Here is a 19782-nt window from a genome sequence, read left to right as displayed (position 1 = left end):
TTCCTACTCTCCGTGGCTGACCAGGAATGATGCCTTCCAAGTAACTCTGATGCACATTTATGAAAACTCAAGGTCAGGATAGTGATTTCGACCGTGAAAGCGTCTTTCATATTCTCGGGCAGCAGCTCGAGCATTTCCATCACAGAGCCCATAAACATAGTGCATTTCTGCATATTCGTGGGAACTATAAGCCATTTGTGAAGGTATTACTTACGTAATAGTAGCAAAGGAGTTAAAACACGAAAAACTCCGAAAATAGAAACAGCAAACAGTCTAAGTATAAGAAATAAAGCCTAATTTGTTGAAAAACCAGAAAGAAACTAACTATATTCGCGACAGGGAAACGGTATGTTGATCTTAAAAATTATTTGAAAAAGAATGTTTAGTTTTCTTATCATAAATTTTGACCGTAAAGAATCTGCATAAATAAAGCAACTTTTTCTGATAGCTGTTTATTTTTGGTCGAACACGTACTTTGTAGCAGCATCAATTCAAACGCAAAAATGTGTATGTAAAACTTAAACACATTGGGAAATTATCATTTTCTAAGTAGTGACAGAAGCAATTGTTTTGCATGCAATTATTACTTATGAAAAAGTACACTATTTAAGGCAACATTCATAACAAATACCACGCAAATACGTGAGGATATTCTTTCTATGAGTTCTTTACAGAATTCATGACACTATTTTTATAAAAAACAGAAAAACGGTAATAACTTTTAAACCATCAACAATCGAATAATAGTATATGGGGTTTTTTTGATTGCTACTGACCTCCTCTATCGCCTCCTTTCGTTTGGACGTCTACTTTTGGGACACCCTGTATATACCATAATTTATGGGTAATTCCCAGTAGGACTATTCTTTTTTTTTAACCTTTTGAAAATGTTACGGCTCTCGTGATGTACTCGTAATGCACTGTTGTCAGTCTTATTTTTTTCTTTTAAGATTCAAATAGAATAAAGTAAAAATATGCATAACATAGCTAAAATTGGCAACTCGGTTGAACCCAACTATTGCATTCTTAACATTCTTTTGCCGACTACAGACTCAATAGATACTAGTACTCAATAGATAGATAGTAGTACGTTAAACTGGGTGGCACCAAATTCCCGGTGTCCGTTTGGTATATTTTAGATGTGAAATATGCTAAAAATTATTTATTTATCTTTTTTAATACGGTCCCAGTAGACGAAATGAATACAATATGAACACATACAAAAAGCTTATACTTGTATACATTTATTATAATTTTAATTTTCCATTATAAACTATCTTAACACGTTGACTGCCGTAATGCTGAAAAAAATCAGTCCCTTCGGCCAACTTTTTTTTTTCTTTCAAAAGTTAATTGTGGTATTCTAGAACACTCATTAATATTTTGTTTTACAAAAAAAATTTAATTTTTTTTTTAAACTTCGTATGGTCACGCGGCATCAACACATAATACTTCTAATAATATAATAAAAATAAAAATATAATAAAAATCTATCTTAATGCCGTGTGCAACAAATGTTGCGTCTCACTTCCACCTGCCTGAGCCTATTATTTCATGAATCAGAGTCATACGTAGCATCCGTATTAAACATCCTTTTTCCTCCGAATGCAGAAGTTCCGAATAAAATTTTATAACCTGTGCATCGAAAAGGGATATACTTACAGTATGTTGATTTATTATGGGCAAGATCGGGTAGAGGGCCAATCTTCATCACAAAAAGTAGTACTCATTCTTGCAAATGACTTACTTGACAAAGGACGTATTATTTTTACAGATAATCATTATAGAAGTGTGGTTTTGGCACATGCTCTACTTGCCAGGAAGACTCACTTAGTTGGCACTCTTCGATCAAATTGAAAAATGAATCCTAAGCAAATTGTTAACAAAAAGCTCAGGAAAGGAGAAACCGAGGCTGCTGAAGGCACCTTAGGTGTAATTGTCCAAAAGTGGAAGGACAAAAGAGATATGCTTACCTTATCCACAAAACACTGATGTATTAGTAACCATGATAAAGAATTCCGAAAACCTGCTGCGATTGTTGACTACAACAAACATAAAGCCTACATTGATCTTTCGGGCCAAATGAAGTCTTACACCACTTCATTACGCAGAGGGGTGAAGTGGTAACATAAGCTTGCTATTGAGCTTCTTATTGGCAGTGCTTTGGTAAATGCACATATTTTAAATAAATGAAAAACTGTCCATCCCAAAAATTAAGCAGGAGATCGTAAACAGTCTCTTAGGTCTTGACATTGAGCAACAAGGCAAAATGTTGCTTTGGAAGAGCGTCAACCTTAGAACATTGAAAGCCTTTCAACTTTCTAAGGCATCAGCATTTCTTGGAAGATGTTGGTAACAGACGTCGATGCGTCATTTGTTATCAAAAGCTTTAAAGAGAATCTGGATGCTTTCTTCAGGTACATAACTGTAACAAATAATTTTTAAATGTTTGAATTTGGATGTATTTCGTTTACTTTTTTAGCTTTCTTCCTTTTATGCTGTATTTTATTCAACAAAAATGTTTATTTTCTATAAATTTTTGTGAATGACTTATTTTTGATACCATGAAAATCCACTTTCGAGTCTCAAATTCAAAAAAAAAAAACAGCTAGTGTCAGACAGTTACAACCGCGCTCTTTCAGTTCCATATTACTTATATAGGACTGAGACGCCGATCAAGGCTCACACGGCTATAGTACACAATTATCTCTGAGACACCACAGATATGTCACGCAGCTATTATTGAAAGTAACATGAGACACCATATTTATGTTCCACGGCAGTTAACGTGCTAAAAAGTATGTCTACATATTTTAAAGTATAACTATATAATGCAATACATATTGGATTCTAAATTACAGTATAGTAATAATTTACGTATAAAAATAAATAGTGGCAATACATATGACTAGAAAATTAAATCAGTTATTAGTTTATTGCAACAGCCTCTATACGTCTATGCCCAAATTTGGTAAAACCTAGCGCTTTTTTATAAAAGAAAACATTGCCCGGGCTGTTAGCGTGTGCACTAGAATCAAAGATCACAAACAAAACCTTATTCTTGCCCCAAAACCTTTTTTTAAAGTTGCATTATCTTTATCTAAGAGCGTATACTCGATACATATTTATTGCACTACGTTTCAACATTTTGCCTTATTTTATATTGAAGATTGGCCCCTTGGTATGCAAGAACCATCACGTTTCTCATTTCTTCTTTGGAGATAGGCTCTGCAGCTCTGGCCAGACTCAAATTATTCAGTTGTATTAGGAATTCTTTATGTGCTGTTATGGCCCTGCAAGAAAATATTCAGATAAATTTTATATAGATGCTTCATATATTATAGCTAACTTCCAAGGTAAAAAATACTGAAAACATATATTTATTGTACTTCAATTTAGTATAATCAAGAATAATAACCAAATTCCTATAATATCTTTCTTTGCGGGTTACGTTTAGAATCAATTTGGAACTAGAACTAAACTGTTCGGGATTTTCTTAAGGCGCATGTCTAATTATATACCGATTCCGGATTTTTATTTACCGCGAACGAGGTGGACCTCAATCGAATTTCTCCAACAGCTGACTGTTTAACTTAACCTAACTTTACCGGGTTTGTTTTTCTATTTACCAAAGTTTTACTTTGTTTTTGTTAGTGTTGGCACCAGGAGAAATAAAATACACCATCATAAATAACGGATGGTGGGTTCATCGAAGATAAAAATTTAAAGAAAATGTTCGGTGAAATGGGCTTGGAAAATTTAAAAAAGAATATATCGACACCTCATAGGCCAAATGGCGTAACCCACAAAATAGCCGAAATTAAGTTCAGTACATATCTCGATTCTTCTCCGAAAAATACCCAAATGATATAACCCACAAGAAAAACTAAATTATCAAAAAAACTGAAAAACAATAAATCTCCAAGTTTGGAGTAACCGTTTTAAAGAGTTGCTAGTTGATGTATCCCCCAAGTGTAACCCTTAATAAATAAGGATTGACCTAACATGAACAAGGCCAAATACAGTAATATACCCCTTAAAGAATTACAACAACAACTATTGCAGAAATCTACAAAAAAAATTAATGTTCTTTTTTGTATTTGCGCAGGTATTACCTTCATACTTAAGTAAAAAAATTATAAAATAAAAGTTTTTTATTTAGAGGACATTATTATTTTTATTACAACCAAAAAGCGTATCCCCCCCGATAAAGAGTTTATAACAATAATATTCTTAACTTTTTGATAAGCCAAATAATGTAACCCGGATTTTTTTTTAATATTGTTAATTTTTTATTTATTAATATTAGTTTTATTAGGATTTGCTTTATAAAACTTTTTCTTAACAAAATTAGCAACAAAAATCTAAAATTTTACTATTAAAAATAATTATAATCAAAGATTTATTAAGTTTTTTGACCCTCCTGTAAAATATAACTTTTGTGTGGTTACGGCCTATGAGGTATCGATATATACTTTCCTAAAAATAAATACAACATAAGTTTATAAGAACAATGACGTTTATTTCAAGTTGTTAGGGTAAGTATTTGCAAAGTTATGAGGCTGCTAGTCTGGGGTTTTTTATAGCTTTGTTTTGGTTCCGATTTTGGGATGATTCTAGAACTGCGCAGAACTCGTTACGCCGTAAAGTAAAATCCGGAATCGCTCCCGTTTCAATTCTGCATGGTATGGAACCCGAACGCTTAACGCACTGACAGTAAACGGCTGATTCTGATTGTTTATTTACTAAACACAACTTGTTTTGAAATTTTGAATATTGCTTTGGTTTTGGACCTTTATATTTTTTTAAACATTAGGACTGGAATAAAAATGAATGTAACTGCATTAATAGTAGGTAGTTAATTTTTCAAAGATTTTTTTACACCATGTATTTTGGCTTATTAGGAGGAGCTTTTAACATCTAGCGATACATCAGCTTCTTCTGACGATTTAGAGGGTGTTTTGGAAGTTGTTATACCAGAAGTGTTGCAACATAGGCAGAAAAATAAAAACTATGCCGAGAGCATAATGCCCATGTATACAGAACAAGAATTCTTAGAGCATTTTAAAGTTCCGAGACTTGTGGTCATAGAGCTAGCTAGAGACTTTCAGGAGTCTGAATAATATCCTAAAAAAGACACTGGATTTTTAAGAATTGGTGCTGAAAAGTCAATATGTATTTTTATTTGGTACGCAAGTCATGAAGCCGCCTCATTTAGAGATGTTAGTGACAGATTTAATATTGCTATAAGTATGTTACATGTTTTAATACACAATGTAACTTACTTCTTAAGTAATAAGTCGAGAGAGGTAATATGCTGGCCAACAGAGAACGAAAAAGTTGTAATTGAACAACAATTTTTGGAAATGGGTTTTCCTGGTGTGCTTGGGGCTATGGATGGGTCACATGTTAGGATTGACCAACCTAAAAATGATCTAGAGAGCTATTTGAATAGAAAGAAGTTTTATTTCATTCAGGTAAGTTTTTTAGTTGAATTTATACAAGGCATTAGACAGTTAAAATTATTTTTCATCCACTCGACCATCATTTCAACCTAAAATGACAGTCAAAAATTTGTGGATGTATTTTTTGACTTTGAGAATGTCATTTTGGGTTAAAATGATGATTGAGTAAACCCAAAATAATTTTGACTGTTCCATTCCTTTTTGGCGACAACAAGGTTTTATTTGACAATTAACTTAAATGTTTCCTTTTTCAGTTTCAAGTAGTCTGTGATTCAAGCCGTAAAATTAGAGATGTGTTCATTGGCTTTCCTGGGTCAGTGCACGATGCAAGGGTGTTTAATAATTCTCCACTATTTCATAGTTTACCCCAAAGATGTGGAGAAAAAGTTATCCTAGCAGATAGTGCCTATCCTTGTCTACGCAATGTTTTGACACCATATAAGGACAATGGTAATTTGAGTGAAATTGAAAAAAAATTTAATATCAAATTAAGCCATTGTCGTATTGTCATCGAACATGTCTTTGGAATTCTAAAACAAAAATGTAGGCAGCTATACCATCTAAAACTTAGAGATGAGACATTGATATGTCATTTTATAAGAACCTGTTGTGTTTTGCACAATTTAACTTTAAATCTAGGGCAGGAGTTGATTGAAGAGCCTCAAGGAGCTGATAATATTCCACCTCCATATGTCGGAGAAAATATTGAGGAAAACATGGCTGGCAACGCTTATAGGAATTACGTAGCTGCCCTACTATTTAATCAGTAAAATAAATAAAAAACTGTTTATACTTTAATATGCCTTTTATTATTGTCAATAAGTGTATTTTCTTAAATATAAACAAATAAAATGATATATACAGTGTGATATTTGTTTGTGAGACACCCTTTTATAAAAAGTTTATTAATGGTGTGATTTTAATTCATTTGTTTTTAGAGCCTAAAAAACTGCATCTTTTCAGCAAAAATAACCTCAATCATACAAATCCAAGGCCTACTAATGTCAATTTTTAAGGGTAAAAAATTGTTGGCGGCATTGTATTCAGCATTCCTTAGAAGGGGTCCATAGTGTTTCACTAAAAAAATAGTTGAATTTTTTAGTGTTTCATTTGGTACTTAAACTTACGTTTAACTTGGTATTTTCTGGTGAAACTATGAAACTTGGTATTTTCTATTTTTGCATAAGTCTGTTTTTAGGCAAGAAAAAACATGCATTTTTTTTTAAAAATCAGCATTTTTTTTATAAAAATGTCTAAGATGGGTTTCTAACATTTGACCATGAAAAATTGACATTAGTAGTCCTTGGATTTGAATGATTGAGGTTATTTTTGCTGAAAAGATGCAGTTATTTAAGCTGTAAAATCTCTAAAAAAAATGCATTCAAATCACACCATTAATAAACTTTGTATAAAGTTGTCTCACAAACAAATGGGTCACACTATTATATATACATACATATAAGTATTATGAAATAAGCAAAAGGAATAATTAACAAAAATGTACATTTCCTAAGTTATATTTTTAACAAAAAAGGAAACACACTTTGCTAATCTTAAGACTATGGAAAATACAAATTTGTACTTAAAACTAATAAATTTCTCACAAAAAAATATAGATTCTTATAAGTATAGCTGCCGCATTGATATGGTCAACTGTATAAAAACCAGCTTCCCACCTGCATAAAAATTTATCGGTAGTATAAAAAGTCGGGTAAAATTGTAAGGATATATTTTTTGCGCATGTGCGAATTGCCTGATTCTGAATTCATCCCTACTCTCGAGCAGGGATTTTTGGGCGATTCTAGGACAATTCTGAACCGGTCCAAAAAAAAACCAAAACACCAAACTTTCAATTCGGAATCAATTCTAATTTAACCAAAACGCATAAAACAATCTGCGCATGTGCACAACAATTCTAGGACGATTCTAACAAGAACCAAAACAAAGCTATATACCTCCCGAGATTATGTCCCAATTACGCGCAATTACACGTCATAGACGCCGACGCGACGGTGTATTATAGAGCGCTTGCTAGCCAGCCAGCCACAGCCTAGTGCCCAGGCGTTATTTTGACGGGGTGGTTTTGTTTGTTGACATTTTGACTTTTAACTTTTATTATAGACGTATTTTGCTTGTTGACTAATTACAATGGAGCAGGGATTTGTTCGTGGTCAGTCAGACAACTTACCCATTATTGATTCCCTGGCAATGGCTAGTTATTTTGCCACAAATAACAATTTTATAAGTGCTGAAATCCGCGGTGTAAAAGCATCAAGGTAAGAAATTTACATTTATTTTTTTTAAGGTGTTTTTACTACATATTAACAGTAGCTAAATAAAATCCTCTATTAATGTTATGTATTATTATTATTATTATTATTATTATTATTATTATTATTATAATAAACTCAAAGTGGTATTATTTACCAAATAAAAATATAAAATCGATAATAAATAAATGGTGGCGGGTTCAAAAGAACGCTCGGACATGTAGATTGGTATTTTTGATTGCGCATTTATTTAAACAAAAACTTTTTATACAGAGTGTGTATATTACCTTGTATATTATGTAAGATAGGACACTGTACATAAAATATATCTAGAATGTTCTGAAGAATACAACACAAAATAATATACAGGTTATTTTGTTATTATTTAGTGTTGGAATTTAAAATAAGAGAGTTGGCACTGACCACTGTTACATGACACGTAAGTGCTTTATATATAAAGTACGTTTTCAATAAGTATTACCACTTTATATACAGGGTATATAAAGTACTTGTTGAACAAGTATTCGCATCCGCCATTTTGGGTCCTGTAAAAAAGATCTTTCTAAAGTTGAAAGCCCTTGCAATGGTTAAAGGCAGCTGCCTGGATTTGTTTTCAATTTTCAACTAAAAATACAAAACGATTCTTTTAAAATTCACCTTTTGCGAATATATAAAATATATTTTATAAAACAACTATAAATTACTTACACCGTAATATGTGAGTGACAGCGGCAGTGAGGTTGACAGGACCCAAAAGGGATTGTTGCGAATACCTATACTTATAGGGCATGACTAAAACTACCAATCGGCGTGTCTAAGCTTTTTTGAAAACATAATACAAATATTACTATTCAACAAGAGTTTTATATGAATGAAGAAATATTGTGTATTTACTTTGCAGATCAGCTAGAGAATCCTATGGCGATAGTGCAATAGGGTACGTGCAGTTGAAGAGAGAAGATAGTATATGCACAGTAAAGGCTCGAATCACACCAGAACATAAGGTCCGTAAGACACCATATCACGTTACCCTAATTTGTAACGAAAAAACATCAGAGGTTCAAAGTATCCAATGTCACGATTGTGCTGCAAGTGCTGGAGGCTGCAAACATGCATCAATTATCGTGGATGCATCGACGAAGCGAAGAACTAGCTCCGACCTCTGTAAAGTGCTATTGGTCAAAATCAACATTGTCTTCAGTGGGTACATTGTTAATTAATTGCGCTGAGTTCAAATAAAAAATAAAATTAAAAAGTTAGTTAACTTACGATGAAAAAAAAGGAAAAAAAAGTAATTCAGTAAACTGTAAACACTTGATGAGATTAACTAAAAATTTGGAAAACGCTGTTGTGAGACCTTACCTTTTATTATCGGTGGCCGAGATTTACGAATTATCTACACTTTCACGCTAGCGATTTTTCGGTGTTGAGTCGCGACTCTAAACTGTTTGACGATTAGAGCTCGAATGAATCGCGCACTGTTTAAGGCCTCAAAACGAGGAGTTGAAATTCAAGAAAAAAAATAAATTATTTAAACAAATGAAATACTTCCTTAACAAGGTGAGTCAACCAAAGGCATTAAATTTAACTAAAAAAAAATACCGAGTGATAAAAGAACATGAATTAATATGAACTAAATAAACTAAATGAAAATTAAATGAAAACTTAACATACCGCCCACCAAAATGCATTGCATTTTTCAGTCCTCTGAAAGTGGCAAAGGATAGAGCTTCACCACAGGTCGCTTTAAAGTCCCATTACTAGTGCGAACAGTAACAACTCTAACTAATCCATCTAAACCTGGATGTACCTCAGTTATGCGGCCCATTGACCAATGTAGAGGAGGGGCCAAATCATTGCGAATTAAAACTAAAGTTCCTGGTGAAAGATTACCACTGGATTTATGCCACTTAGCACGTTGGTGCAACTAGTGTTGTAAAAATCCGGATTAATTCGATATCCGGACAGAATCGATTCGGATGAGTTGAAAATTCGGTTTTTTCATCCGGATTAATTCATCCGCTCGATGTCTCGCCCGTTCGGCAAATTATGCCATGTTTCGGCTTTCGGGCTCGATGCTCGACCTTCCGATAAACGTTTTTTATAGCTGTTTTTCGAATATAAGGTATGCATTATGCAACCCATTAGACATTTCGTTTTTACGGATTTCTACATGATGTTCAAACTAAAATAGCTAATTATGTATGTAATAAATCATGTGTATTTTAAATGATGCAAAATATCAATACAAAAATGCTTTGTTTACAAAAAAACTTCTGAAGGTCAGGCGACCCTTAAACAATTTGGGCTTTCTCGTATTCTCTCTTGTTTCTAAATGAGTACAATAAGGATAGTTAAAGCCATATTTAAGCAACGGAAAAGAAATAGAAAATACATACTGCTGCATATTGTACTTCGAGTCCACCAATTTAGGTTTTCAGTTATTGTTTAGCTTATCGTTTAGTCACGTATCAGTTCTGTCCAGTGGCGGGTGTACAAACCGTTTTGTAGTGTAGCGCGTTCAATAAATTAGGAATATGGCCCCGAGAAAGTTGTCGTACGTGTGGTCATTTTTTAATAAGTCCTCCGATAAATTATTTGTGATTTGTCGTTTATGTAAACAACAAATGAAGTACTTTGGGAGCACAGGCAACTTAGGCCAACACATTAAAAAAAAACATCCGATTCAATACAATGAACATATAAAAAGGGATAGTGTTGTTTCTTTCTCAACTCACGTAGAAGAAAACGAAGACGGAAGTAATGTTCCTAAAATCCTTTCTGTTGATCTTCCCCCTGTTTCTGATATTCAAATGCAAGAGGAACTTGAAAGTGCCAATTCTAAAGCTCCTCAGCTAGATATATTATCTGAACCTGGACCTAGTACAAGTTATGGAATTCATATCGAACATCAAGCAGTCAAATCAAAATCTCCCTCAGGAATTCAAAAGACTATAAAACGGGCGCGACCAGGGGGACGACAATTAAAATTATATGGCGGCAGTAATACCAATGAACTTTCAGCTCTTCAAAAAAAACAATTTGATATTAGTCTAGTGAAATTGATTACTAAAGACTTTCAGCCCCTTTCCATAGTCGAAAATGAAGGTTTTTTGGAATATTCCAGGACACTGAATCCTCTCTATTTGGTTCCCAGTCGACATATTTTGTCAAACAGACTTTTGCCAGAAATATATAACGAGGAAGTCGCAAAGTTGAAAGCAGTGTTATGTGACGTAAAATATGTGTCAATTACTACAGATATATGGCAATCAGACAGTAATATATCATATTTGTCAGCTACATGCCATTTTGTTTATGCAAAGACATTAAATTCCCGCGTTTTAGCTGTTAAAGAGCTATCAAGCGTGTCACACACGGGAAAACATATTAGTGAGGACTTATCTTTTATTCTAAATGATTGGAACCTTATGGATAAAGTTGTTTCGGATAACGGTGCGAACATTAAAAACGCTATTATAGAGCATTTGCGTCTACACCATCACCCATGTGTAGCGCATACTTTGAATTTAATCGTGAAAGAGGCCTTAGATACTAACATGCTATTAATAGATATTATAAAAAAATGCAAAAGTCTTGTTGGATATTTCAAACACAGTGGCCTTGCCACTGGCAAATTACAAAAATGCCAAGAGCAGATGAACATGCCTTTACTTAAAGTCAAGCAATCTGTTACACAAGGTGGAATTCTATTTTGTTTATGTTGGAGAGACTTTTAGAAATTAAAGACCCCCTGTCTATCGCAGTAACCACTTTACCTACAGCTCCTGATTTTCTGGATGCTTCTGAATGGACAGTAATAGCAGATTGTGTGCCACTTCTCAGACTCTTTGACATGATGACGACAGAACTTTCAGGTGAGACATTCGTAACTATGTCTTTGGTGATCCCTCTCATTAGAGGACTACAATTAAATATAAAAACAATTAAACCAAATACAGATATCGGTCTTTGGTTACAATCAAAGCTTTTAGATATAATTTCACGACGCTTGGTGCCATTAGAAACCAACAAAATTGCTGCCAAAAGCACTTTTTTGGATCCCAGATTAAAAAAAACAGCTTTCGGTTTGGAAGATAATGCTAAAAATACATTTCAGTGGTTACTTGAGGAAGTCGCAGGAATTGTTTCTTCTTCGAATGTTCAAAATCTCGATCATGAAGATTATTCCCTAACTGCTAGTACTTCATCAAGAGATCAAATTCCACAAGAAAAGATGTCGCTGTGGTTACATTTTGACACAAAAATTCAAATGACTAAAGATGTGAAAACCAAAAGCACACCATCTACCACTTCGACACTTTGTATGCGTCAATATTTAGAAATGCAGCATAGTGATCGCAAAAGCAATCCATTAGAGTTTTGGGACAAACATAAATTTATGATGCCAGAGTTGTACACATTGCATTTAAAATATTTATGTGTGCCAGCTTCTTCCGTACCTAGCGAAAGACTGTTTTCAAAAGCGGGTCAACTGGCTAATATTCGCAGGAACAGATTATCACCAAAAAACCTGCATATGATTTTATTTTTAAACAGTGTTTTTTAAAATGTCATGTTCTTATTTTTTTTATTAGTTCTGTAGTCGACAGGCGACTTGTTACTTCAATTAAACTTAAAAAATTTCGTTTTGTTTTTAGTTTTAGGCATAAAGTTAGACTTGAAATATTTATGCAGTTTCTAATTAAAATATTAAGACTGTTAAATACGTTCATAATTATTTTTCGTTTTAAGTTAACAAAGAAAATGTTTTTTGTTTGAATTTTATTAATTAGTTAAGCAGACACCTTGTTATATTAATGTTTAATATTTATATTTGTTGTTTAATATATTCCTCTATTTCTAATAAATGTTTTTCCTTATTTTAATTTTTTCAACAAACTTCCTATCTTCCTAATTTACTCCAAATCATAGTTGGAATTGTAATAATTATTCACTACAAACGACTATTAAGAATAGATTAATCTGGAGAATTATACCGCACTGGTATCAAAGAAATTATATTTTTAAATCAATTTATCTATTAGCATCATACGCCGACACTGGACTGCGAAGAGACCGGCTGAATCGTCCGCCTGGCGCGCCTCCTTCCACAAGGCAACGCGACGATATTACCGATTCCGAATCCGATTGTCGGGTATTTGTCCGGACGATTTAATTCGGATTCTCTTAGCCGGTGGAACGTGGAACTCGTGCAAGCTCATACAAATATTTCATTGTCGGTCGAACGGACGACAGGCGGCGTGTATCCGGACGATTTAGATATCCGGATTGATTCGGAATAATTTGATATTCGGATTGAACGGACGATTAATCCGGACTCTTCGCATCACTAGGTGCAACGTATGCAAGTACTCACCAGACCAACGACGCCAAAAATCTTGGTGCATTTTTTGAAGCATTTGCCAACGATCCAATTGACGAACGGGAAGTGAGGTGACATCCAATTCAGGAGGAACACTCAGAGGTTCCAGGGTCAGGAAATGACCCGGGGTTAGAGCAGTCATATCACTGGGATCATTACTAAAGGGTGTAAGAGGTCGCGAGTTAAGAAAGGCTTCAATCTGAACCAATACAGTATTTAGCTCCTCAAAGGTCAAACACTGCATATCAATGACTCTGTATAAATGAGTTTTTACAGATTTCACTCCGGCCTCCCACAATCCTCCAAAGTGGGGCGCAGAGGGGGGGTTAAAATGCCATGTTATACCTTCAGATGCGGCGGATTTTAACATAAAATTATTTAACTGCTTGGATGCACCAATAAAGTTGCTACCACAATCGCTGTACAAATGTTGGCAGCGACCTCGGCGAGCTACAAATCGTCTCAAAGGAGCTAAGAAAGCTTCCGTAGATAGACTGGATACCAATTCTAAATGCAAAGCTTTAGTCGCAAAGCAAACAAACAAACATAAATAGGCCTTACTGGTACGACAGCCGCGGTAACGAGACATCATGACATTGAATGGACCAGCATAATCAACGCCGGTATGAAGAAAAGGTTTTACCTGTGATACGCGGGATGCAGGCAAATCACCCATAGGAGGTTGAATTGACTGAGGCCTACATCTGAAGCATCTAACACATTTACCAAGAATACGACGAATAACGGCTTTAGATGACAATATCCAAAATTGCTGTGTAATAAGATACTGAACACTCTGCACACCAGCGTGAAAATACTTTAAATGAAAAAAAGTAACTACAAGCCTTGTAAACTCGTGATTACTGGGTAGGAGAGCGGGATAGTTATTGTTAAAACTTAAAGAATGTTTTAATCTACTACCGATACGTAGTATCCCAGCACTATCTAGGAAAACATTCAATTTTCTAAACGCTTTCGAAGGTATTTTATTTCCTTGAATTAACATTATATCCGAGGAAAAGGTTTGCGACTGAACATGTCTAACCAAAAGCATTAATGCATTGTGGAGTTCTACCAAAGTAAGGTTACCCTCATATTTTTTGCGGGGCAATGAAATATTATGCTTATAGCGAAGAATATAGCCTTGAAATAAGATTATCCAGAACACCCTTAGAAGAAAAAATTGAGAGACATGTTTTCTTTTCTTCAGGTAAATCATGTGATGTTGAAGGAGTGTTTATGAAGGGGATCCAGTTGCGAGTTGAGCTAATTAAAAAACTAGGACCCGCCCACCGAAGCGAACTATTACATAACTCCATAGGGAGCAAACCTCTAGAACCGAGGTCGGCTGGATTATTCTCAGATGAAACATGATGCCAACAAGATAAAGGTAATCTTTCTTGGATAAAAGAAACGCGGTTGCTAACAAAAGTACTCCACCGATGCGGAGAGGCTTTAATCCAAGAAAGTGCTATTGTAGAATCACTCCAGGCGTATATTTTATTGATAACAAAAGATGTTTTATAAATATCGTAAACATGTGATAGCAAACGAGATAATAGCACGGCCGCACAAAGTTCTAGACGTAGTATAGAAAGTGTCTTTAGTGGTGCAACTTTTGATTTTGCACAACTAAAACGAGTGGTTGCCTGACCGTTAGGTAGAAAACTACAAAAGTAAATAACGGCACAGTAACCCTTTTCGGAGCTATCACAGAAACCATGTAGTTCCAAAGTTTCAACAGGAGAATAAGGAAATAGTAGGCGAGGAATTTTGAGGCTAGAAAGGGTTGAAATATCTGTAACATATTGTTTCCAAAGATTAAGAATATCATTTGGAGGCGTTGCATCCCAATCCAACTTTAAATTCCACAAACGCTGAATTAAAAACTTAAAGAGAAACGTTAAAGGTGAAAGAAAGCCCAGTGGGTCAAAAATTTTTGCCAAATTAGATAACAATAGGCGTTTAGTGCAACCCCTATCCACAGAGTTAACGAAAAATTGAAACACGTCAGAGGAATGGTTCCAATAAAGACCTAAAACTTTTAGCGGACTTTCTGAATCAAAATTCAGAGAAATGTCCTCATTATACAAATAAGAAGGGGGTAAATCAGCTAGCAAGCGAGGATCATTGCTACACCACTTTCGAAGTTCGAACCCTCCTTTCTGCAGCATCAGTACTAAGTCCTTTTGAAGTTTTCTAGAATCTTCAATTGTTGATGAACCTCCAGTTAGATCATCAACATAGCATGAATTTAAAATAATTTGCGAGGCCTCAGGAAAATTATCCTTTTCCTTTTCCTTTTCAGCCAGAGCAAACAATGACTTGATAGCCAAATAAGGCGCGCATGTTAGTGCATACGTTACCGTGAGAAGGCGATAATCAGCTATAGGTTGATCTTTAGAAAAGCGCCAAACAATTCTCTGATAATCAGTGTGGGCAGGGTTAACGATAATTTGCCGAAACATTTGACGAATATCCGCTAGGAAAACAAATCGATGAATTCTAAAACCAAGAAGCAACGCAAAAATGTCAGCTTGCAATTTCGGGCCAGACAGAAGATGATCATTAAGTGACATACCATCTGATGATTTGGCAGAGGCATTGAATACGACATAAAGCTTAATAGTGGGACTTGAATCCTTTAAAACACAGTGATGTGGAATATAGAACGACTTTTTTGGGATTACATCTGAAGATACTAATTCCATATGGTTCTGATCTAAATATTCCTTTATAAAAGCAGCATAATCTGCATAAAGCTTCGGATTTTGCTGTAACCTGCGTTCTAACGATAAGAAATTGCGAAGAGCTAATTCTCTACTTCCATAAAAAATAGGCTCATCACCTCGGAGGGGCAAGGAAACCACAAATGGGCCATCCCGATTGCGATACGTAGTTTTACGGAAAATATTTTCGCATTTCTCGTCCTCGGGAGATAAAACTTTGACATGTGGTACTTCTTCAACTTCCCAAAACTTCTGCATAGTATCATTAACTGATGCCTGATAACAGAGAAGCGATTGTGTAGCAATAGGTGAAGAGTTGGAAACCGTTTTACCCATCAATATAAAACCAAAAACAGTGTTAATTCCCACTGGCTCATTATAGTCACCGGTAAAATACCCTCCAGTAAAATAAAGGGAAACAATGGAGCACCTATTAATACATCAATAGAGCTAGAAGTATCATAGAAAGGGTCAGCCAAGGACGCGCTGCGTAAATGAGGCCAGTTTGCGGTAGAAATAGGATGACTAGGTAATAGCCCGCAAATTTTTGGAAGAACTGCAGCTTCCAAATCAAAATTCGGATTAAATTTATTACAAGGTCGAATCTTGGTAAATACACTTCTTGCACAGTTTTGTACATGAGCTTCTCCAATACCTTGAACGGAGCAAGGCGTCTTATAGGAAGTAAGCCCAAGACGTTTAACACAATTTTGTGAGGTAAAGTGAAGTTGCGAGCCAGAATCAAGCAATATTCTAATTTTCTGAAATGTTCCTGACCCATCTAACATATCTATAAGAGCCGTAGAAAGCAGCACATTACTAGAATTATAATTGTTAAGGCTACTCGCTACCAGATGCGAAGAATTGGTAGACCTGGAGTCCGCCTGAGAGCTAGATGGTTGATCATTGTGGATGGAGCTGGTTGATGAGAGTGCGGGTGGTGTAGTACTGCTGCTACTACCAGAAAAATAATTTCTCTCAAAATGAAGTAAGGTATGATGTTTTTGTCTACATTTATGACAAACATGCGGCGATTTAGATTCTTTGACAGAATGACTACTACTTAGGCAATTTAAACACATTTTCAGCGATTTTACAAGTTGGTATCTATCATTAGGAGTTTTTGTTAAAAAGATAGAACAACGATAAACAGAATGTGCTGTTTTAAAAATAGCACAACTGCTAGATTTAGATTGCTCAGTGCCTAGAAGAGCCACCTTGGAATTTGAGAAGCGATCCTCTCTTTTAAGTGATTTTTTATCTTTTTCATGAGGGGCTGAGCAAACATTGTCGAGAGCGGCACAACGCTTATGTAGATAGTTTGTAAGCTGTTGAAATGATGGAGTAGTATGTGAATCATATTGCAATTCGAATTCAGTAGCAATAGAAACATGTAAGCGTTTAAGCAACATCTGAACCAAAATGAAATCCCATGAAGCTACAGGAAAGTAAAGATTTCCTAATGCAGCAAGATTATCAGAAAATGTATCCAAAAGTTGTCTTAACTCGGCAGGATTCTCAGTTGTGAGTTTGGGGGTATTTTCGATACTGCCCAGTGTGTGGCCGCAACACTGGGCAGCGAACGAGGGTTTTCATATCGCTTAGCTAGCATTTCATAAGCGGTTGTGTAATTGACATCTGTCATCAGTAACTTCTGAATCAAGATCAGAGGCTGACCACGTAAGAAACTCAAAAGATAATTAAATTTTTCTATGTTACGCAAAGTACTGTTATTATGAATCAAAGCATCAAACATATCTTTAAAAGTGGCTAACTGTGTAATATTTCCAGAAAAGGATGGAATCTCTAATTTTGGCAGTGTTACATGGGACTGATTACTAGACGATGAAGACGAAATATTTGTAGTCAACGATTCTTCAAACAGCTCAAAATAAATCGATTTAATATACCAAAAATCTTTTTCAAATGAGCTTCGTACCGCGTCTTGTTCGGTGAATTGATCCTCATCATCTAGAATGCAACTAATGACAACGTTATGCTGCTTGAAAAACTCAGTTCTAATTGATTCCAAAATATCATAACTCAATTTAAAGATTATGTGTTGGGAAGTGTCTTCTTTAGCACTTCTCGATATATTAAGAATATCCGATAGACGATTAAATTCAGTTTGTCTAAGAACTTTGGCTCTTTTCAGTTTATCGGACATCCTACTATATCCAAAAAAAAAAACGAAGAAAACAGAAGAAATTAAATGAATTCAGAAGAAAATTTCAAGGCAAGAAACGGAGTCTCAAGACCGACTTTAGACCGACTATAAGAAAACGAGAATGATGTTGCGTATACAATACAAGCAACAATTAAAAAACTCCAATAAATGTACTTGTGACACCCTGTTAAAACCAATATAAAAATGAAACCTGTTGGAAAAAAATATGTGCACTGTTTACTTTTAGATATAATCCTGCAAAAGAATTCAACTTGAAAAACGACCTGTGCTGATTTAAACGATAATTCATACATTCTTGTTAAGAAAATGCGATGAAATGTTTGCGATCGATATTTAAACTATCTGCAAACCAACTAAAGATGAAATGAATAATGCAATGTATTTTTGAAATTGAAAAAGAGAAGAAAATTGATCAACTAATAAATTGTACTTTTTAAGCCTATATGATTGAATTAACTGGGCGGTTTATTCTATAAAATTATAAGTTAATTTTCAAAAGGCCAAAGTGTGAATAGCAAAAAATGCGGTTCGAAGTGACCAAAAATAATGTTGATTAATTGCGCTGAGTTCAAATAAAAAATAAAATTAAAAAGTTAGTTAACTCACGATGAAAAAAAAAGGGAAAAAAAAAGTAATTTAGTGGACTGTAAACACTTGATGAGATTAACTAAAAACTTGGAAAACGCTGTTGTGAGACCTTACCTTTTATTATCGGTGGCCGAGATTTACGAATTATCTTCACTTTCACTCTAGCGATTTTTCGGTGTTGAGTCGCGACTCTAAACTGTTTGACGATTAGAGCTCGAATGAATCGCGCACTGTTTAAGGCCTCAAAACGAGGAGTTGAAATTCAAGAAAAAAAAATAAATTATTTAAACAAATGAAATACTTCCTTAACAAGGTGAGTCAACCAAAGGCATTAAATTTAACTAAAGAAAAATACCGAGTGATAAAAGAACATGAATTAATATGAACTAAATAAACTAAATGAAAATTAAATGAAAACTTAACATACATCTATTAAGTTTTTAAAAATTAAAGATATCGGAAAAGGGTCAACATCTGGTGAAGTGACCGATGGAAGTTTTTTAAAGGCAGTGATAGAAGAATCAAAACAAAGATCTCTGGAAATTCAATTAAGTAGCTACTTTTACGACCCATCCATTGCTGTTCAACTTACCATTCAAAGATTATTTCATGCCTTTAAAGGCGCTGGAGCATGTGCGTCTGATGTTAATCTTTTTATAAGATTTTCTTCAGATAAAATGAACAGTGATGTATGTGATGAAGTATACAAACTCACTAAAGAATAAGCTGCTTGCCCATTATGGCATTAAATGCGGTATGGTCGTGTCACTGCCTCTAAAGCGTATCAAGTGAGCCATTGCAATACTTTAGATGGATCACTGGTTGAAAGTATTCTTGGTGCGAATAGTCTAGTAGATACTCCGGCCATGCAAAGAGGAAGGAAATTGGAGCATCTTGTCTTGGACGAGCTTCGAAGGCAAACAAAAATTAAATTTAAGAGTTGTGGACTTCTATTAAGAAAGGATTTGCCGATATTTGCGGCATCTCCAGATGGCTTAAGCGAAGACTATTCTGTGGAAATAAAATGTCCCCTAAATAATTCATTTAAAACGTATTTTACCATAGATCAGAAACCCGCAAGCAGATACATGGCACAAATAGAAATGCAGATGCACTTCTCAAACAAAAAAAAGAGCATATTTTGCATTGCTCATCC

At 34.7% G+C, this 19782-nt stretch overlaps 1 long non-coding RNA gene across 1 annotated transcript in view; it reads right to left on the bottom strand.

Moving 5' to 3' along the window:
- Positions 1–1222: 1222 nt before the first annotated feature.
- LOC126738020 (uncharacterized) overlaps positions 1223–19782 on the bottom strand; it is a 39313-nt gene continuing 20753 nt past the window's right edge. Inside the window, exon 2 of the long non-coding RNA XR_007661188.1 lies at positions 1223–3293. This is a non-coding gene — a long non-coding RNA (uncharacterized LOC126738020). The remainder of the gene's footprint in view (positions 3294–19782) is intronic.

Source organism: Anthonomus grandis, chromosome 6, assembly GCF_022605725.1.
Source record: "Anthonomus grandis grandis chromosome 6, icAntGran1.3, whole genome shotgun sequence".
Lineage (NCBI taxonomy): Eukaryota > Metazoa > Arthropoda > Insecta > Coleoptera > Curculionidae > Anthonomus > Anthonomus grandis.
This window is presented reverse-complemented; position numbering and strand designations above follow the sequence as displayed.